Source organism: Cetorhinus maximus, chromosome 10, assembly GCF_964194155.1.
Source record: "Cetorhinus maximus chromosome 10, sCetMax3.hap1.1, whole genome shotgun sequence".
Classification (NCBI taxonomy): Eukaryota; Metazoa; Chordata; class Chondrichthyes; order Lamniformes; family Cetorhinidae; genus Cetorhinus; species Cetorhinus maximus.
This window is the reverse complement of record NC_135888.1, coordinates 61,075,551-61,098,770: the sequence shown is the minus strand read 5'-3', so window position 1 is coordinate 61,098,770 and position 23,220 is coordinate 61,075,551. Positions and strand designations below refer to the sequence as shown.

The window sequence follows — 23,220 nt, the reverse complement described above, 5'->3', positions numbered from 1 at the left end:
CTGTTGTGTAAACAGCCAGAGAATTGTCTATGCAGCTCTGCATAGCTCCGGACATTGAGAAAAGGGGTGCAAAGAGCCAGACAAACCAGCGGAATGTTAACAGGATCTATGCCTGAGGCCCAGGTGAGTGATAGTGTGACTTGAACACTATAAAAAAGGAACATTAAAGCGCAGTTACTGCAGTCAGGACAAGAAAGACGGGAACCGGTCATCTCTAGATCCAGGCCTACAATCAACACCAGTGACAACCAGCTGCGTGGGTGATTGTAAGTTTCGGTCAAATTGTAAAGAGATTTGTGCTGTGCTTTTGTGGGTTCAATAAATGAACGAATCTAAGGTTGAGTCGAACCCTGTTTTTGCTGCATGCATTTTGTTCTCATAATTCCGGGGTCCAAGAATCACTGGAAGCAGGAAGAGAACAGAATCTCTAACAGGAGTATGGAAGTGCTGACCTTTTGGCAAGAGGCCATGAAACCCCAATGCTCCTGATTGTGCACAAAATGCACCATAGGAGATCGGTCAATGTTGGGAACAGCTTAAAATGGATTGAGACCAGTTGCCAGGAGATTGACGTGCCTATTTTAAGATAAAGGGCAGGGAGAGACTTAACCGTTTCTCAGCTTGTTGGTGAAATACCAAGGAAGGAGGTCGAAGGTGAAGCCATGACTACCGGTGGGGGACAACTAATTCACATTGACTGCCAACAATGCCAATTTTACAGGAGAATATTGAAGCTGTGAGAATAATTGGTAGCTAACCCAAAGTAAAGCCTTGGTAATTGGCATTCTCAACAGTCAGTTGCTTTGTTAAATATTTTGTTGTACAGGCTGCATCTGCTGCTAATCTGTGCAGCAGATGAACCGAGGGCATGGATGAATTCAAGGGCATTGCATTAAAGCATATCTACTTCATAACACCACAGCAAACATAACAGTTCTGGCAATTTGCCCATGCATCTATTTTAAAATTTGGGTCTTTGTTTTCACATCCCTCCATGACCTCTTCCCTCCTCTTCTTGTAGCCACCTCTTCCTCTGAGAATTCTGCACTCCTCCAATTCTGGACTCTGGTGTGATCCTGATTTCCTATGCTCCACCATTAGCAGCCGTGACTTCAGCTGTTGGGTTCCACAGCTCTGGATTTCCCTCCATAAAGCTCTCCGATTCTCTACCTCTCTCCTACTTTTAAGATGCTCCTTAAAACCTCTTTGACCAAGCTTTTGGCTTTCTGTATCTCTTTATGTGGCTCAGTGGCAAATTACATTGGATGACACTCCTATTTTGGAACATTTTACTCTGTTAAGGGTGCTATATAAAACAAGTTGTTGGTTGACAGCCCTTTCCTTCACTGGAACAAATGAATGGTATAGTCAGCATGGTCAGAAACAGGCATTCTCCATCAAGGTTCTCTTGGCCTTCTCTCTCCCAGGCAAAACTAATTTGCAGTTAACTTGGAAGATAAAAAATCTGTCACCTTATAGCAGGATTGTTGCCCATCTGGTTCCACACTGATTAGTAGCCCAATTTTGTGTCTGTGGCCTGTTGGATGTGTCAAACCTATATCATGGATGCCAACAATTAGATTTTGCCTAAGAAAGAAGCTTGCATTGGCCATGACCGATTGGGGTTCAGCTAAACTGGATCTCCACTCATTTAGCAAACCCCTTGATTCACCAGTCATGTAGGAGAAAAAAAGGAATTGCTATTTACATTGCGCCTTTCGCATCCTCAGGATGTGCCAAAGCATTCTACAGCCAATGAAGTACTGAAGTGTACTTACTGTTGTAATGTAGGAGACATGGCAACCAATTTAAAAAACTCCCACAAATAGCAACGTGATAATAACCTGATAAACTGTTTTAGTGATGCTGATTGAGGGATAAATATTAGCCAGGATGCCAGGAAGAATTTTCCTGCTCTTCTTTGAATTTGACATCCACCTGAACGGGCAGACAGGGCCTTGGTTTAGCGTCTCATCTGAAAGATGGCACCACTAAAGCACAGAACTTCATCAGTAATGCACCAATTTCTGATTCTATAGATTATGGGAAACCTTTGAGTAAGTTCTTTCTAGCTTTTCCAATTTATATTTCTGGGATAATTTCTGAATTGGTGAATTGGTATTTTGCCTCAAAAATTTCCAGTTTTTCAGTACCTGTATTGGGCCTTCAACTTCTCTGCTCCAAAAAAATTCAGTCTTAGTTTTCACATTGGGTTATGCAGCATAAATTCTCAACTGGCTTAACTGGCCTTAGGACAAAAAATGTCTGATTAAATGTTTTGAGTGAAGTAGTTTATGTAGGTGACAATAGAGGAGACTTGGTACTTCCTGTAAAGTCTTTAACCCCTTAATTGCTGTTTCCACAGCCCATGGGTTTAATAGTTTGGGTTCTGGGATATTGGCAATTCTAATTCCCAGGGTGACAGTGGGTAATAAACTGTTTGTAAGCCCCTGTGAGGCGGTTCTCCTCCTGCAGTTTGACTTTCATGGGTGCATTTCTAGACATCCATCTCTGGAAATATTTGCCCTTTTACACTTTTGGTTTATTGAAACACTTCCATGGTTCAGAATTGGAGAAATGGCCAGGATTTTTCATATGCTGGCAGGCTGGGTGGGAGCGGGCACGGAGCCCAATGCCACCTGCGATCGGCTCCGTGCCGCCATTTTACGCGGGCAGGCCAATTAAGGCCCGCCCAGTGTAATACGCGGCCGGTAGCGCTCAGCGCTACCTGTGCGGGCGGGGGGAGGAGGGAGAGTCGGGGCCAGTGCTCTTTCACACACAGCAATCTCCCTGAGGTACGGAGCTCCTCAGGGAGATTGAATGAATATGAAAATAATTAAAGAATTGAGTTAAAAATTTATTTAAAGATGTCTCCTTTGGGGACATGTTTTTATATGTATGAAAACTAATTAATTAATTTAATAAAAGCTTCAGGAAACCTCATCCCACTCATGGATGAGGTTTCCTGAAAAACACGAAGGCCGCTTGGGCTTACCGCCTGCCTACCAACCTGCCCGCCTGCCAAATGAAATATCATGATGGCACGCGATGACGTCAGGACACACGTCCAATGCCATCGCGCATCGTTTTACGCATCGGCGTGTTGGGCCCGCCCCCCCACGCCGATGGGAAAATCGTGCCCTTGTTTTTTTTTAATTCGGCTAACCAAACCCAGGGTCCCAGTTGTTACTCCCTGTTTTCTTAGCCCTGAAGTGGGAAGTTCTTCTCCATCATGCCAATAAGCAATGAAATTGGACAGACCACCCAGCATCAACCTAGGCACCAGAAACAACTTTGGCAAACTCAGATCCTGCAAAGTCCTCCTTACTAACATCTGGGGGCTTGTGCCAAACTTGGGAGAGCTGCGTCACAGACCACTTAAGCAACAGCCTGACATAGTCATACTCACGGAATCATATCTTACAGATACTGTCCCAGATACCATAAGATAAAAGCAAAATACTGCGGATGCTGGAAATCTGAAACAAAAACAAAAATAGCTGGAAAAACTCAGCAGGTCTGACAGCATCTGTGGAGAGGGATACAGTTAACGTTTTGAGACCGTATGACTCTTCATCAGAACTAGTTCTGATGAACAGTCATATGGACTTGAAACGTTAACTGTATTGCTCTCTGCAGATGCTGTCAGACCTGAGTTTTTCCAGCTATTTTTGTTTTTGTACCACCATTACTATCCCTGGGCATGTCCTGTCCCATCAGTGAGATAGATCCAGCAGAGGCAGGGGCACAGTGGTATGGAGTCAGGAGGGAGTTGCCTTGGGAGTCCTCAACATTGACTTTGGACCCCATGAAGTCTCATAGTATCAGGTCAAACGTGGGCAAAGAAATCTCCTTCTGATTACCACATACCGCACCCCCTCAGCTGATGAATCAGTGCTCTTCCATGTTGAACACCGCTTTGAGGAAGCACTGAGGGTGGCATGGGCACAGAATGTATTCTGGGTTGAGACTTCAATGCCCATCACCAAGAGTGGCTTGGTAGCTCTGCCACTGACCGAGCAGGTTGAGTCCTAAAGGACATAACTGCTGGACTGGGTCTGCGGCTGGTGGGAGGGAACCAACAAGACGGAAAAACATACCTGACCTCATCCTTACCAACCTACCAGCTGCAGATACACCTGTCCATGACAGTATCGGTAGGAGTGACCACCGCACAGTCCTTGTGGAGACCAAATCCCGTCTTCACATTGAGGATATCCTCCATTGTGTCGTGTGGCACTACAACTGTGCTAAATGGGATAGATTTCAAACAGATCTAGCAGCTCAAGTTGGGCAACCATGAGGTGCTGTGGGTTATCAGCAGCAGCAGAATTATACTCAACCACAATCTGTAACCTCATGGCCTAGCATATCTCCCACTCTAGCATTACCACCAAGCCAGGGGATCAACCCTGGTTCAATGAAGAGAGCAGGAGGGCATGCCAGGAGCAGCACCAGGCAATCTAAAAATGAGGTGTCAACCGGGTGAGGCTACAACACAGGACTACATGTGTGCCAAACAGCATAAACAGCAAGTGATAGACAGAGCTAAGCAATTCCACAACCAACGGATCAGATCTAAGCTCTGCAGCCCTGCCACATCCAGCCGTGAATGGTGGTGGACAATTAAATACTCACTGGAGGAGGAGGTTCCACAAACACACCCATCCTCAATGATGGGGAAGCCCGGCACATCAGTGCAAAAGATAAGGCTGAAACATTTCCAACAATCTTCAGCCAGAAGTGCCAAGTGGATGATCCATCTCAGCCTCCTCCAGAGGTCCACAGCATCACAGATGTAAGTCTTCAGCCAATTTCATTCACTCCATGCGATATCAAGAAACGGCTGAAGTCACTGGGCACTGCAAAGGCTATGAGCCCTGACAATATTCCGGCAATAATACTGAGGAATTATGCTCCAGAACTTGCCACACACCTAACCAAGCTGTTCCAATACAGCTACAACACTGGCATCTACCCGGCTATGTGGGAAATTGCCCTAGTTATGTCCCGTACATAAAAAAAACAGGACAAATCCAAACCGGCTAATTACCCCTCCATCAGTCTACACTCCATCATCAGTAAAGTGATGGAAGGGGTCATCAACAGTGTTATCAAGCAGCACTTGCTTAGCAATAACCTGCTCACTGATGCGCAGTTTGGGTTCCACCAGGGTCACCCAACTCCTGTCCTTATTACAGCCTTGGTTCAAACATGGAAAAAAGAACTGAACTCCTGATGTGAGGTGAGAGTGACTGTCCTCGGCATCATGGCAGCATTTGACCGAGTGTGACATCAAGGAGCCCTAGCAAAACTTGAGTCAATGGGAATCGGGGGAAAACTCTCCACTGGTTGGAGTCATACCTAGCACAAAGGAAGATGGTTGTGGTCAATCATCTCAGTTCCAGGACATCACTGCAGGAGTTCCTCAGGGTAGTGCCCTAAGCCCAACCATCCTCAGCTGCTTCATAAATGACCTTCTTTCCATCATAAGGTCAGAAGTGGGATTTTCGCTGACAATTGCATAATGTTCAGCGCCATTCGCAAATCCTCAGATACTGAAGCAGTCCATGTCCAAATACAGCAGGACCTGGACAATAGCTAGGCTTGAGCTGACAAGTGGCAAGTAACATTCGTGCCACACAAGTGCCAAGCAATGACCATCTCCAACAAAAGAGAACCTAACCATCGCCCCTTGACATTCAATGGCATTACCATCACTGAATCCCCCACTGTCAACGTCCTGGGGGTTACCATTGACCAGAAACTGAACTGGACTACCCATATAAATATTGTGGCTACCAGAGCAGGTAGGAGGCTAGGAATCGTGTGACGAGTAACTCACCTCCTGACTCCCCAAAGCCTGTCCACCATCCACAAGGCATAGGTCAGGAGTGTGATGGATTACTCTCCACTTGCCTGGATGAGTGTAGGTCCAATAACACTTAAGAAGCTTGACATCATCCAGAACAATGCAGCCCGCTTGATTGGCACCCCACCCACAAACATTCACTCCCTCCGCCATCGACGAACAGTGGCAGCACTGTGTACCATCTACAAGATGCACTGCAGGAACTCATCAAGGCTCCTTAGGCAGCACCTTGCAAACCCACAACTGCTACATCTAGAAAGACAAGGGCTGCAGACACATGGGAACACCACCACCCACAAGTTCCCCTCCTAGCCATTCACCAAACTGACTTGGAAATATATCGCTGTTCCTTCAGAGTCGCTGGGTCAAAATCCTACAACTCCCTCCCTAACAGCACTGTGGGTCTACCTACACTACATGAACTGCAGGAGTTCAAGAAGGCAGCTCATCACAACCTTCTCAAGGGCAATTTTTGATGGGTAATAAATGCTGGCCCAGCCCTCATCCCATGAATGAATCAAAAAAAAATCCAACTGGATGATTCTTAGACATGCAGCCTTTTTCCTATCTCAATTTCTTTTACAACTTATGGACAGGATGAGGGAGAACAAACTTCTGTTCTCATCCCTTACTGAACATAATCAAGAAGTTTAAAAAAAAAGTTATGGATAGGACATGCCTCTACTGGGCATGACACACCTCATCCGCACGGGGAAAAAAAAACTTGTTTATATTTTTTTATATTGCTTTCATGATAAAGCAAGAGGAAACATTCTGCACAGACTCATTACACCATCAGCACCATAATCTTACATATGTTAAGGCTTGCTTCTTTTGCAATGGCCATTTTCCTGCCTCAAGTTTATGTTTCTCATCATCTGTGTTGGATAAGGAACAACTATGATTGAATTTCTTCTTCTGTGGGGGAGTCTGGTCTTCGGAAGACTTTTATTCAGGAACTTAATTTTTCCTATCTCTTTCCCACATTTAAATCCCAGTGAAGTGTGTTGTCCAGTGGGTTAGAATTTTCATTAACATTCACTCGTAGGGCTTTGGGAATATTAACACCAACAGACAAATGATTTTTGGGAAGCTTTGGGTTTCGTGGAGATTCAAGTTCAACTCAGGAGTCCTGAAGTGAATCAAATTTCACAGGCTGCTGAAGGGATATCAATTCTCCCAAGGCTTATACTATGCAGATTTTGGTTGCTGCGTTGTTGCACTGCCTGTAAAGTCTTTAATCTCTTAACTGCTGTTTCCAAAACCCATGGGTCTAATGGTTCATGTCCTGGCACGTTGGTAATTCTTATTCCTGGGGTGACAATTTGTGATAAGCTGTTTTTAAGTTCCTGGGTTCTCCCCATGCACTTTGTCTTTCATGAAACTAAATTGCTGGGTTTATTTAGATTTGAGTTTAGAACCTAAGCAGTCGACTCTCTAGTGGCTAATTCAACACTGCCTTCGCTTGTATCTCCCTTGTGGTTTTCACAAGTCGGTTCGACTTAGAGTGTATTAACTTCCCCTCTTCCTTTACCTTGGGGATGGGTTTTCCCACAATCTGTCCCATGCCCTCTGGGACACCACTGCCCACAGGTGGTTGTCCACCTTCTGCTGTACTCCCGTGGTGCTTCAACTAGGTGAGGCATCTCCCTCACTTTCTGTTTGCCTGTTGGGAACTTTCCTGCTCCCTATTTAAAGCCTCGAAGGAGGTTTCTGCCAACACTACCTCTGTATTTCCTTCAACTGCTGAGGCTCTTCTCTGAGCTCGTTTACTTTTCTCTGGCTCTATCATTTCCTCCTTAAACTCTACTGGCTTTATCTTTAGATTCCATTAGCTTTCCTTTAGCCTCAGTAATCTTTACTAGCTTTTCCGCCACCTGTTGGGTTCTTGGGACTTCCTCAGCCCTCAACAGCTGTACAGAATTTTGTTGGTTCCCTTCAGTTTCCCCTCTGCTCTGGATCCTCTGGACACAAGACCTGACATGCTCCTAAGTCACTGCCCAGCAATAGGTCGACCCCTGCACTGGTAAGCTTGGAATGACCCTGACCGTCACTACACCGGTGACCAACTTACTCTGCAGATACATTTTAACTAAGGAAACCTTCAAAGTATTTTTCAGTAAGCCCATTTATCAATGCTATGGTATTTGTTCTGCTTTTGGATAGCATCCCTGCAACTTTCACTCCTCGTTGGATTTGGAGGCAACCAGTGTCCCTGAGGAGGCTTCTCTCTTTTGTTGGTGCCTGGGATACAAAAGGACTCATCTTCCCTTTGTGCAAAAAGTTCTGGTAGGGAACCTAATCCTCCCTTGCTGCATTTGAGCACAGGTTCACTACCCTCATGGCTAAGGCACTGTCTTGACTGCAGCTCCCGCAGTTGGTCTTTGGGGATACCAACAATTCTCCCTTATATGTCCTGGCTTTCCACACTGAAAACACACTGGACATGCCCCTGCTGGTTCACCAAACAGGTTTCTTCTTTTAAAAGTTGGGGACTGAAGAGAGTATTTCCTCCTATCCAGCAACTACCAAATAGGCCAGTTGAAAAGGTGAAACTACAATCCCCGATCACACAACGACCACAGAGACTCAGGCTTCTATTACCGGTTTTATTCAAGCATATGCAAGGGAGCCACAATCAATCCTGAGCAGGAAGACCCAGCAACTCCCTGATTGATTACATTTCACTACTTTTGTACTTTTTCTTATCATAATACATTTGAGTACATTTGAATATATCCAATTGGTATCCGACACACAGGTACCATGATAAAACTATCCAATTGAGTACATAAACATGTAATTCTGCTAACCAATTATTCTAAAGGGTGTATATATAATTATATTATCCAATCAAAATTAAAACACGTACGTAAAGACCTTGATTCTCATAACTCAGAACTGTTTGTGTTTCATCAAAGCCCTCTCTTGTCTTTGTATGTCTTCCCATATCTAAGCTAAACCATCTGCCCCATCCCTATCTGAGAGAGGAGTATACCTAGTCTAAACTTATGTTTTATCTGCAGTCCAGCTCTCAAGGCTTCATCGCATTGTTGCACCACTTGAATGGTTCCTCTACATGAGTTTTAAGGCTGTAGAGGAGGCAATTTTTGAACTCCTGCAACAGGGTTCCTTCTCTTAAACCTTCGTAAGCATAGTCAATGTCGAGTGCCTGCATCCACCGGTTGAATGCAAATTGTTAATTCTCTCAAATTTGAGGAAAGATTTGAGTAGGCTTTTTGCAAGAGTTCCCAAATCTCTGGCAGTGTGCTTCTGGCAATAACTCATAAGTACTCGGGATAGAATTTTCATTCATTCATAGTTTGAAGGCTATACAGAATAAACCTCACAGGCTTTACCTGTTTTCTGACCCGGCATCAGGAGAGTCCAGGTCATTTTAATCTATCTGCAGGCTTCTCAAAGGATATCAAGATGGTTTTAATATGTCATCTTCAAATCACAGTACTAACTGGAAATACTTTTTTAAAAATTCAAAGCTTGTCTATGAACTAGGGTCACTTGAGTTACCCAACAGCTTCTCCACTATGTAAAGACAATTTTTCCCTCGCCAATTCAATCTGTCTCATTTCATTGTACTTTTGTATTTAAAATTCCTTCTCAAGATTTTCCCTTTGAGAGGCTCTCTCACTCTCTCTCTGTGGAGTTCTCTCGCCTCCCATCTTTCCTGCCTTGCTTGTTCCTCCTTTTCCTTTCTCTTCTGCCTTTCCTGTACTTGTTCCTTTCTACTTGCCTGAAATTCTAACTCTAGCCTCTGCTCTTCCAGATGAATTTTTGCTAAGGTAACCTGGTCTGTTTCAGGTTTTATATCTTCTGCCTGTCCCAGCAGTTCTAGGGCAAGGGAAAATTGCTCAGCCAGCATTTTTAGCACCTCCAGCCTTCTTGCCCTTATTCTCATAATAAGTTCCACATGCTCAGCTATGGCTTTAAGCTGCTCAAATGTTCAGATTGTTAATTTATGCTACGAATGATTTTACATTAAAGTCAGCCATTCTATTTTCTAGTGTTAATATATGCAAAGCCTGCTGCTGTCATCCCCTTTTTTTAAAGGAACAATTTCAGCTATTGAACCTTTCCCTTTTACTTCCAATATATTATTTTAATGTCAGATTTAGTGTGTTTACTCCAAATTATTGAGATCCTGGAGGCAGCTCCCAATTCTGTTACGGAGAGGGATGAGAGAGAACCGAAACTCCTGTTCCCTTCCCTTACTGTCTATAATCAGTGTGGTTTTTAAAAGTTATGGATAGGACATGCTTCTACTGGGCATGACAATAACTAATCAGTGAACATGTTTAAAGGAATAAAACACAATTGTTATTTAATGCTCCAATGATTTCTCTCCTGGGTTTCTCGTACCAACGTCCTGGAGATTAATCTTCTTTTCCTGGAGATACTAGGTCAATTCTGGAGGTTTGCCAACCCTTCCTCTCTCCACCCACTTACCACCCCCCATGCCCCTTCCCCAAAGAACTATTTTAAACCCTTCTCATTGTCAGTCATTTCCAACTTTTCCCCCAACACCTCCATCCCCCTGCTTCTGGCAAGGTGAGTCACCATCTTCATTATTCTTGTATCATGCGACTAGGGGGATGGTAGAAGGTGACCTAAATGGACCTTGGTCCTTATCAGACCAGCAATTTCTCTGTTCCTAAGAGCTTACTTGTTTTTCTTGGAATAGTGCCATGAGCACTACCTATCATGACTACCTGAAAAGGGAAATATTGGTTTAACATTTCATCAGAACGCTGCATAAGATGTTAAACCAACATAAGAAAGAATTGGGTGCTGTGGATGGGCCAAATAACCTTCCACATTCATGTCTCTTTCTTGTCTTCTGTGGTAGCACTCTTGTCTCAGAAGATGGAGGCTTCAAGTTCAGGGGCTTGAGTACAAAGATCTAGGCTGATATTGCACTTGAGTACTCAGGAGCACTGTACTATCAGAAGTGCTGTCAGGAAACATTAAATTGAGGCCTTGTCTGCCCCCTTAAGTGTCAACCTTGATTTTTTTTTTGTGTGCTCAAGTCCTGGAGTGGAACTTGAACCCGGAACCTTCTGACTCAGAGGTGAGAATGCTACTAATTGAGTCATGGCTGAACACATTTAACCAACGGATTTGCATGTTATTTCACAAATCATTCACTTTGCTCCTTCTATTCCATGCCAAAAATGAAATGTTTTTCCTCATACAGTGCATCCACAGAATCTGAATATTCAGAGTTTGTAGTCACTGCTGAAGAGTTGTCAAATCTCTCAATGTTTCAGTGGCTAAAAGCACTACTCAAAGTAGCTCTTAGCTACATACACCAGGAAGAAGTCCAGGTCAATCCGTGCTCTATGCTGAGTTTCTCATCTGGGCATTGTTGCTACAATTTGCCTCAGCATCCTTGAAGAAAGAACTCTGATTTATATAGCACCTTTCATAACCTCAAGATAACCCAAAATTCTAAGCAGACAATGGAACATTGTTATAATGTAGGAAGTGTGGCAGTCAATTCTGCAAAGCAAGATCCCACATATAGCAATGAGGGAATATTCAGAATCTGATTTAGTGATGTTGCTTGAAGGATAAAAATAGACCAGGAAACTGGGGATAAAACCCCTGCTCTGCTTCAAAATAGTGCGATGGAATCTTTTATGTCCATCTGAAAGGAAAGACAAGGCCTTGATTTAACGACTCATCTGAAAGATGGCATTTTCTGCCAGTGCAGCACTCCCACAGCCTTTTAACTCAGAGATAAGAATGCTACCATTGAGACACAGCTGACACTTCATTAAAAGGTTGTGGGGGGTGGTGGGAAGAAAATTAATCAGAATTCTCACTGTTGACCCAGATTTTACTTCAGGAGGTTGAAGACCATTCAGTGGGGATAGGATCACGCATGGCTATGTGGTTCCTTCCACAGTTCAACAGCCTGTTGCCATGTGCTGTATTGGCTCACACATGAAGAATGGTCAAGAGGGTTCACCAACACTTGTGGAACCATAACTTGGCAAATCGGTGCTTTCTGGAGAGATGGAGAGGGGTACAGGGTTGATCATGAGGGGAGAATAAGGGGGAAAAAATAATAAAAAGGCACTTTAAACATTGAATTGAGTGAATAAGTAGTTGAGATTTAAATGAGGATTCCACTGGGCTCTGCATCCTCTGACTGGTTAAGCAGTTATCTGGGTTCTAATAATGTGTATTGAAGAACAGATATTGAAATTTAGGCTATTTTATTGGCGGTGGGGGTGACTTTAGTTATTGTTAGGCACCTTCATAATTACAAACTCAATTGAGTATCAATGTTGGCACCGTGTGGTATTTACTTTTTTTTCACAATTATTTCCTCTCTCCTTCAGAAGGTGCTGTCTCATGCTAGGCCTCAGACAATGTTGACCCTGCACGGTTGATTACAAACTAAGATGTTGTGTCTTTTTTTACTGTCTCCTTCTATCAGTAGAAAGGCACTTTTGGGCTTGTTAGCAAAAGAAAAAGAAAATACTAGCTAACATGGGTAAGGTTGGGTGTCTCAGCCAGGAAACATGGCTGCCTGGGATAATATCTCTGGGGGTTTGGAAACAAAGGCAGAAGCTGCAATATTTGGCAGTTCAGTGAGTCTACAGTTCCACCCTCTTTAATGATCATTCTTTTTCCTACCCCATTTGTCAATATGTACCTTCTAATAGACCAGAATAAAGGGACCAAGCAGACCACAGTTCATTACAGCAGTAAATAACCCATGATAGATAGTCACAGGAGGTTAGAATGGTGGTTTTAATGACAACATCCATCATGTACGATGTTTATTGGGACAAATGTCAGTTTACATTGGAACAAAATTGGTAATCTCCAAAACACGTTACCGGTTGCAAGTAATTAGAAAAAGTAAGTGGCCTGCAGGAACAAGAGGTAAGGTCTAGTGTAGTACCAAGCTGAAAAGGAGGAGGAAAGCCCCAGGTGCAATCCTCATGCTTGACCTAAGCTCCTGCGTCCTGGGCTAGCAAAAGGAGAAAAAAGTGAAACCTTGGCTCCTGGTTTCCCTGTGCTGCAACTTGTGTATTTAGACATCAGATGAAGATAGCATTGGCTTGCCATGTTATGCCCCATGCAGTCAAGCAGCCAACCATTGCTGACTGCCGAGGCTAAGATTAGCAGTCTAACAGTCGGAGACTCTGGAGATCTGTGCCCCTCCAGCTCAGCAAAGCAGCGGGTTTGGAAGGGAGAGTATTAAAAGAACATTTGATAATTTTTCTTCTTCCCACGACAGATTCCTCTTTGTTTCTATCATGTTCAACAATATCCTTCATTTTAACTTCAACTACATGGAGGCCTCTTGAGTTTATATATATTGGCATTAAAGTCAGGGGGTGTGTAAGAACTGGAGCACAATGCCAAGCAGTAATACTAGCATCACTAAATTATCAGCATCAGGGAACCTTGGAACACTGGGAAGGTGTCTAACATTTATGGGTGGAGTTCTCAGCATCTAACAGTACTTTGCAGAGCAGAAAAGGAAGGGTGGGCATTAAGATCTGTGAATATTAAGGGAGGGTTCTGAGAAGATTACAGAGCCTGGGATCATTAGAGTTGTTCCTTGGATTAGGGATTAGTTGGAATGCAGTTAAGGTGTTTGTGAGCATTGGGAAGGGGTCCAGGATCTGAGAGTAGGTGTGAAAATTCCTGCCCCTGGGCTATGGGTATTATGGGGTGGGTAGGTGCAGGGAGCCAAGTCTGACAGTGCGTCATGGTGCTGTTAGAATCTTGCAATAATTTGACAAAGGTCTAACAGTCTTGTGGGAAAGGGGGCTCAGATGAATGAGGTCCAAAGTGCCTATGACCTCTTTTGCAACTTTGCCTTTCATGGGCCTACATGTTTGTGCCTGTTAAACTCCTCCCATGAACTGGTACACTGGGCACTTATTGCAAGGGGAATGGAATATAAAAGGGAAGCTTTACTTCAGCTGTACAGGGCCTTAGTGAGACCACATCTGGAAAATTATGTACAATTTTAGTCTCCATATTTGTAAAAGGTTATAACGGTATTAGACGCAGTTCAGAGAAGGTTCACCTAACTAATTCTTGGGATAATGGCTTATCTTAAGAAGAAACATTGAGCAAGTTGGGCTTATACCCATTGGAGTTTAGAAGAATGACAGGTGATCTTATTGAAACAGGTAAGATCCTGAAGGGACTTGACAGGGTGGCTGCCAGGTAGGTTATTTCCCCTTGTGGGGGAGACTAGAACTGGGGGACACAGTTTCAAAAATATGGGGATTCCCATTTAAAGTGAAGATGAGGAGAATGTTTTTCTCTCAGAGGGCCATTGGAATATGGAATTCTCTTCTGCAGAAAGCCCTGGAGGCTGGGCCATTGAATTTATTCAAGGCTGAGTTAGATAGGTTCTTGATATACAAGGAAGCCAGAGGTTAGGTTATGGGGGCAGGCAGGAAGGTGGAGCTGAGGCCACAATCAGATCAGCCATGACCTTATCGAACGATGGGCCAGGCCAGAACGGCTGAATAGCCTACTTCTGCTCCAAAGTCCTATGTTCCTATATTGTCCTGGAACTCACTTCCTAACAGAAATGTGGGTGCACAGGCACCAGATGGATGTGCAAACATACAAATTAGGAGCAGGCATACGCCATTCGACCACTTGAGCCTGATCTGCCATTTGATAGGATCATGGCTGATCTGACTTTAACCTCTATTCCTGTCTACCTCCTATACCCTTGACTCCCTTGTAAGTCAAGAATCTAACTCAGCCTTGAAAATATTCAATGAGTCAGCCCCCACTGCTCTTTGGGTAAGAGAATTCCATAGACTAATGATGCTCTGAGAGGAAAAAAAAAAATCTTGTCACCCTGTGTTAAATAGGAGACCCCTTATTTTTAAACTGTAACCATAGATCTAGTCGCCCATAAATACAAACACCCTTTCAGCATCCACCCTGTCAGTCCCCTCAGGATCTGATATGTTTCAATCTGTGATCTCTGCGAGTGCAGTGGTTCAAGATGGAAGCTGACCACCACCTTCTCAAGGACAATTAGGGATGGGCAACAAATGCTGGCCTTGCCAGACATGCCCACATCCAACAAAAGAAATGAAAAATCAATAATGGTTGACCATGGGAGAGTGGATGCAACAGACTTTTCAGAAGCTGCACTAGAAGCCTTGGTGAGGGAGGTGAAAGAGAGGAGGGATGTCCTATATCCTCAGTGTGTTAGGACACCCTCCAAACACACAATGAGAGGGCAATGAGAACATAGTCACTGAGGTAAATGCCATGAGTTTAGCTCCAAGGACCTGGATACAACATTGCAAAAAGTTCAATGAGCTTTCATGAGTGCTTAAAGTCAGTGAATGTATCTTCAAATGTGAGACCATGGCCTGTAGCAAAAATGAATCCATTGAAGATGATGATATACACATAACCAATCCTCATTCACATTCCACTTTTGACTTATTCCACAATCTGTTCTGACATACAAGCATGCACTTCTTACTTCCCCTTCTCTCTTCACCACAACCTTACACTGGTGCCTTTCTCCTTTCAAGAACTGCAACCTGGCTGGATGGTGGAGGAAGACCAAATGACAGTGCTGCTGAAAACATAGTGTCACTTGGTTTCACACTTACAGTTACTAGCTCAGATTTTGAGAATAGCTGAGGGGTACAGGTCATGCATGTGGTAAGTTACCGGACACAATTGGGATGCAGTCAGGGCAGGGGGCAAGGATAGTGCAAGTGCGAGTTCACTGGAGGGCGAGATGGCACACGAGCTCTGCTGCTGAGGACTCGGGTGAAGACTTTGATGGACCTGAATACTGAAGACTAATGGGTGTACCCTGAAAAACCTGGTGCACTGGGAAGCCTGTCAGAAAGCCTGTGTTCAATGTCAAGCAACACTAGCTTGGCAAAGGGCTTTGTACAGAGCTTGGAGCCCTTCATTTCCAGCATGCAGCTGGTGGTCATCTACAGCAACACACTTGTAGGCCTAGCCAGGATGTCATGTCTGAAGGCCGGTTTCACAGTTTCCACTGTGGCACAAGCACCTTCCACCAAAAGTCTGAGTACTACAGTGAAAGCTCAGACTGAAATCATGCAAAGTCATCTTACCATTATGCTAGCGCAGACTACTGTAATCCTGACTATGAATACAGTGTTCAAGGGGATTTGCAGGGTTTCACAGGGTTGTCTCATTCCAACAGACCACTAGGATTGCTAAGGCACTATCTCCAGGCCGTCCCAGTGCCTTTGGTGTTGCCAGACTGCTGGGATGGTGTAGTCCGAAGCTGGGCCTTCTAGGCCCAGAACTGCTTATTGTGTCCTCCAAGACCACCTGCATCACTGAAAGTCAGCAGCTTTTTGTCAACCATACTGCAAACACTAAGGTAACATTACCTAGGAGCATTGGGACAGGCAAAGGCACACTAGAAGCACTAATAGAATACAGAAGGGTAATTAGTTGAAGTTTATATGCAACAAGGCATAATTTAGTTCATAAATTTGCTTTGGAATGTGCATCTTTGTTGGCCTCAACTCAAAACTAAAAGCTAAGAGAATGATATGATGGTCAGTGATGGAGGGAAGTTAAGGAGTGTGGATCTGTTGATGAATGGGGAATTGGGTTGATGCTACTGGTATTGCACTTGAATTAGTTCTTCATGTACATCCCGGGCAGAAAGCAGCTGTCTAGGCCTCCCTTCATCTTCTTCATCGCCCATCTCCTTCTCTTCCTTCCTCTAGCAATCTGTTCTGTTTTCTCAGCTGCATCTGCTCTTTCTCCCAATCATGTATGACTCTAAGAGTAAGGCTCAATATGTCTGGGTTCAACTGGTTTGTGCAGAAACCTTAATGAAGCCAGTAAAATCTACTTCAGTACATGACACCATTCCCTGTTGACTTATGAATTAACTATGGAAAGCACTGTAAACGTGATTGATGTCACTATTTGCCTTCTCTGCGTCCTTCTGAGGGACATTAAGTGTGTGCACACTGACCTCTATACCAACATAGCATCCAGTGAGTTTTGCATCAAGAATATGCATGCACATGCCACAGATGCCACTTTTGAACTTTAATGGCACTCATAACACCCAAAAAACAGGTGCTACTGAGCCTACTTTCATTCCTGCCCTGGGTTTATGTATACTGATGTTATAATGCTCATAATTCTCTCATCTACTTGCCCCAAGTGGCTTATGTAATTGGGGTGCAAATCAAATAACTGACTTAAATGACCAAGGAAACCAAAGTCTGTAAAGTGATTTACGAATGTGAGGATGTGAATCGGTACATTCCTCAATTAATTATGCCTGCCTATCAATCCATGAGTCTGAACAGCTCTGCTTCCAAGTTCAAGAAAGGTGCACATAACTATCCTGCAATTGAGCTGGTTCAAAACAGATGTAAAATTATGCCCAGACTTTCAAGCACAGCTTAGATAGGAACAGTCCACTCGGGTCCTCTAGCCTCTTACACCATTCAACAAGATCATGGCTGATCTGTTTCCCAACTCCATCCACCTGCCTTGGCTCCATCCTTCAATGCCCTTGGTTAGCAAAAGTCTATCAATCTCTGATCTAAAATTGTTAAGTGATTTAGTACCTATTGATTTAAGTGGGAGAGATTTCCACACACCATTTTGCATGATGAAGCATTCCCCAACTTCTATGCTGAATGGTTTGGCTTTAATTTTAAAGTTCGAGTCCTAGACTTCCAGTGCTCTAAATCCTTAACTTTTTACATCCTGGAGAATATGAGCCTGATGAATTTACACTGCTCTCCTTTCAAGGCCAATATATCTTTTGTAAGGTGCAGTGTCCAGATGTGTGTGCAGTGCTGCAGATCTGGTCTAACCAGAGTCTTGTGTAGCTATAGCCAATTGTCCCCTTTATACTCTAGCCTTCTTGATAAGGCTAACAATTGGTTAGCCTTTTTGATTTTTTTTTTGTATTTCATCACTACATTTTAATAATCTGTGTACATGAATCTCTAAATCGTGTTGAAACTCCACTGTTCCTAGCTTTTCACCATTTATAAATGCTTGGATCAGCCCTATTTTGGTCCAAAATGTATGGTCTCACACTTGCCTGTGTTGAAATCCACCTGTTGGCAATTTCACCCATTCACTTCATCCATTAATATTTCTGTAATTTTATGCTCTCAGCTACACCACTTCCTCTACCACCTATTTTTGTGTCAATGACAAACTTGGATATATGGCTCTCTATTGTGTTATCCAAGTCATTACTAAATATAGTGAATATTTGAGACCCCAGCATAGTTCCTTACAAGACACCACTCGTAACTTCTTACCAATTTGAGCATGTAAATCCATTCTCTGTCTTCTACCATCTAACCAATCCCTTAACCAGTTTGATCATTTCTTCAATTCCCAGAGCTTTAATATTAGTTAACAATCACTTACATGGATCCTTCCCAAGTGACCCTGGAAGTCCATATAAACTACATCCATGCACATTTCCCTGTCTACCATTTTAATTACTTACTCAAAAGATTTCAGTTAGGTTTGTTATGTACAGCCTACCTCTTATAAGTCCATGCTTGACTGGCTCTAATTAGCACAAATTTCTCTAAGTGCTCAGTCACTCTGTTCTTACTTATAGATGCCAATAATTTCCCCACAACAGCTGTTAGACTAATAGGGCTATAATTCCCTGGTTTCCCTCTCTCACACATCTTTTTAAATAATGGATTTACATTTGTAATTTCCCAATTGAAAGTGACAATTCCTGTATGGAGCAAGCTTTGGAAGATATTGACTAAAGCATCTGCAGTTTCCTCACCTGCTTGCTTTAAAACCCCAGGGTACTGGAAACCATTAGGCCCTCCAAATTGTCAGTTTTGATACCATTATTTTTTTCAAACCATGTTTCTTCCTTACGTTAACTTTAGTGAGTTCTAGGCCTTTATTCATTATTAGTGTCCCTGGAATAGCAGGTAAATTATCTTACTCCTTTACTGTGATGACTGACACAAAGTAATTATTCAACAATAAGATGTAGGAGCAGAAGTAGGCCATTCGACAAATCGAGTCTGCTCCACCATTCAATGAGATCATGGCTGACCTGATAATCCTCAACTCTACTTTCCTGCCTTTTCCCCATAACCCTTGATTCCCTTAATGATTAAAAATCTGTATCTCAGCCTTGAATATACTTAACGGCCCAGCCTCTACAGCCCTCTGCAGTAAAGAATTCCACAGACTGACTACCCTCAGAGAAGAAACTCCTCCTCATCTCTTTTAAATGGGTGACCCCTTACTCTGAGATTATGCCCTCTGGTTCCAGACTCTCCCACAAGGGGAAACAACCTCTCAGCATCTACCCTGTCAAGCCCCCTAAGAACCTTATGTTTCAATAAGGGCGCCTCTCATTCTTCTAAACTCCAATGAGTATAGGCCAAACCTACGCAACCTCTCCTCATAAGAAAATCCCTCCATACCTGGAATCAACCTTGTGAACCTTAGTACTTTTTCTCTAGTGATAGATATTGTATTTATTTCCTTCCCCACCCCCTCTTTTGCCCCCTTGATTTAGTATTGGAACGCTATTAGTGTCTTCTACCATGAAGACTGAAGCAAAATATTTGTTCAACTCATCTGCCATTTCCAGGTTCCCCATTATTATTTCCCAGCCTCATTCTGTAAGGGGCCGAGGTTCACTTGTCTCTCTCTTCCTTTTAATATATTTAAAGAAGCTCTTACTGTCTTACTTGCTAGTTTACCTTCAAAGTTTATTTTGTCCCTCTATTATTCAAGTCAGCAATTTCTTTAATTTCATTTCAATGTCACTAGCTTGTTTTTAAAAGGTGACATTACCCTACACAACATTTCTTTTTCCAATATAATGGTAAAATCACTTTCAAGTTTCTTCTCGTATTCCTTTTTGTAGCATTTACTATCTCCTTTGTGGTCTTCATTTGCTCTTCTTTATACCTTTCCCATTCCCCAAGATCTACACTATTCTTTGTATTTCTTTATGCTTTTTTCTGTGGCTTAATCTTGTCTCTTACTTTTGTCAATGATAGCTGTTTCATTTGTTAAATAAAGCTCTTGCTCCATAGAGGTATATAACAATCCCATGTTAAGTTTTTTGAACACCTCCTACTGTTCATCTGTTTTTTTTAAATTCATTCCTGGGATATGGGCATTGCTGGCTAGGCCAGCATTTATTGCCCATCCCTAACTGCCCTTACTCAGAGGGCACTTAAGAGTCAACCACATTGCTGTGGGTCTGGAGGCACATGTAGGCCAGACCAGGTAAGGACAGCAGATTTCCTTCCCTAAAGGGCATTAGTGAACCAGATGGGGTTTTATGACAATCGGCAATGGTTTCATGGTCATCATGAGACTTTTAATTCCAGATTTTACCTGGTAACCATTTTGACCGGAGATTGTTGTCAGTCTTTGCCTCATCCCTTTAAAGTTAACTGTACCAATATCTCGAATCTCAGCAACTGTGTTAAATTTCTACTTTCTAAACCAATATTAAAATTGATCATATTGTAATAATTTTTTGATAAATGTTCCCTTACTATTAAATTATTAACTAGGTCTACCTCTCTTATTAGGGTTAGGGTTATTGCCCCAGAAAACTATCTTGAATGGATTCAAGAAATTCACTACTGTACCTTTCCAACTTGAGCTACTCTACTCTTTCTAATTTATATGAAAATTAAAGTTTCTCATTACAACAACTTTGCTATAAACCACTCTAATCTCTGAATTAGTACATTCTGCCATTACATTGCTGCTATCAGGAGGCCTGTAGATGACTCCCATTATAGTGTTACATTCTCCCTTATTTCTTAATTCTAACCAGAGAGTCCTTGTTGATTGCTTTCCCTTACCTATATCCTTCCTTACTAATGTCATAATAGTATCTTTAATCACTAAATCTACTTCTCTTCTAGTTCCTCCATCCTCTCTAAAGATCTGATAACCTGGAATATTTAACTCCTAATCAGGAAGCAAAGTCATTTTTATGGTTGTGGTAATCTGAGGTGTAATACACCTTTGAGCAGACTGACCACGTGACTGCAAGACCCAATAGCTGTGTAGCGCAGGCGACCATGTACATGTTAGTCTAGAGTAGGGTCGGCTGGAGAAGCACACATCTTGTTAATGCTCTATTGTTTGTGTAAATAAATAGTATGTGCTTCATTTTATATTGGTTTCTGCATCTGCAGTATTTTGTAATCAACTCGCCTGTCGACAGATAAGCCTGCAACCGGTTCGCGAGCAAAGTGACCCATAGTCAAAACACAACAATGGTATTTCATTGCAATGTTTTAAGCGATTTTTAAAAAAATCCTCACTGAGACCTGGTCTGTATTTTCTGTTTATTGATGCATTTTTATGGCGGTTAGAATGACTCCTATTAAAAAGTGAAAAGCTTCCCCAGTTTCAGAGTTCTTAAAAGTGAAGTACCTGATGTGCATGAATGAGTTAGTAATTTTCACACTTAAATAAAGATGATACAGCGAAAGGCTGCTGCTTTCCTTGGATCCTGATTGCTTATTCGAATTTTTACTTTCAGTGCTAGGGAGATTGGCAGGAAATTTAGGCCACAAATTGACATTGGTGAAATGGGCTCAATTTCAAGTATAACTTCCTGATACGCCTTGACATGGAATTCCAACCTCTCCCAATGGGTAATGACCAGATCCAGAAGGCCTTTAAACTAGCATGCCATGTGAAAAATGCTGGACAGCATGTTTTCTTCAGTGATTATTTGATCCTCTTTAGTCTAAATGAATACTATTCTTGCGTACTCACAGTGCAGTGAATGAATCAGACATTGTACAAGAAACTCATGGCCTTCTTTGTCTGGAATCAGACCTGCCGTAGCTTCTGCCATTTCCCTCACTTCCCCCACTGGGCTAACCTTCACCTAATGTTCCTTGAACCTCCACTTTTTCTAGTTTCTCCCCATCTCTCCCTCACACCCAGTCCAAACAGATCTCATCAATGAGACTCACCTGAATTCTTGTACCTTAACCCTATTCTCACCAAACTGCTCCTGTCCAACTTTCCTTCCTGGCCCCACTGTTGGCTTATTTTGTTCACAGTTCACTCTCCTCAGATATTGTCACCCTCTCCTTCAAATTTGCCATAATCACACTTCTCGTAAAAAAAAACCCTTGACCCCTGTCTTTGCAAACTAACCCCCTCGATCTCTATCCTCCTTTTCCACCTCCCAAGTCCTTGAACATGTTGCTGTCTCCTAAATCAGTGCCCATCTTTTCTGTAACTCCATGTTTGAATCCCCCCCCAATCATGTATCCCATCCTCGCCAGTGGCAAAATAACTCTATCAAAGTGACAAGTGACATTTGTCACAAGTGTGACTATGGTAAATAATTCTTCCTCATCTTTCTCGACCTTTTTGAAGCCTTTGAGCCTATTGTTCAGTTGGGTAGGACTTTATGTGCCTGGTTCCATTCTTATCTATTTACTCATAGCCAGTGAATCACCTTCAATGGCTTCCCTTCCCATTCCTACACCATTGCCTCTGGAATCTCCCAGGATTTATCCTTGGCCCCTCCTATTTCTTACCTAGATGCTGCTCTCAAGTATCATTTTTTAAAAAAATATCAGGGCCCACATGCGTGCTGACAACAACTAGCTCTACCTCACAACCACCTCTTTTGACTGTCTCTAAATTGTCACACTGCTATAAGTGCTGGATGAGCAGGAATTTCCCAAGTATTTGGAAGACTGTAGCCACTGGTTTTGGTCCTTACCACATAAACTCTACTCCCTCCTGCCATTGATTCCATTCCTCTCCCTGGCAACTGTCTGAGACTGAACCATACCATTCACAAACTTGTCGTCATCTTGAATCCGAGACATGTTTCCGACCACATATCTGACCACATTACCAAGACCGCCTCCATATCATCAACTGACACCAACCCTGCTTCAGGTCGTCTGCTGCTAAAACTCGCATTTTGTGTCTTTTTTTACCTCTATACTTGACTGTTCCAAAACACACTCGACCGCCTCCCACATTCTACCCTCCATAAACTTGAGGTCGACCAAAGCTCTGCAGTTGTGTGTCCCAAATTGCATCAAACTCCGTTCACCAGTCACCCACACTTGGTGACTTAAATTGACTCTCAGTTGAGTAATGCCACAATTTTAAAATTCTCGTTCGTATTTTCAAATCCATCCATGGCCTTGCCCCTCCCCAGCTCTGTAACTGCCTGCGGCCTTACAATCCTCCAACATCTCTGCACTCCTCCAATTCTGGCCTCTTGCACATCCCCAATTTTAGTCGCTTCACCAGTTGCCAGCCATGCCTGCAGCTGCCTA

The 23,220-nt window shown here is 43.0% G+C and overlaps 1 protein-coding gene across 1 annotated transcript in view; it reads right to left on the bottom strand.

The window, feature by feature from the left end:
• dock2 (dedicator of cytokinesis 2) overlaps positions 1-23,220 on the bottom strand; it is a 634,661-nt gene that overhangs the window by 80,153 nt on the left and 531,288 nt on the right. The window lies entirely within an intron of this gene.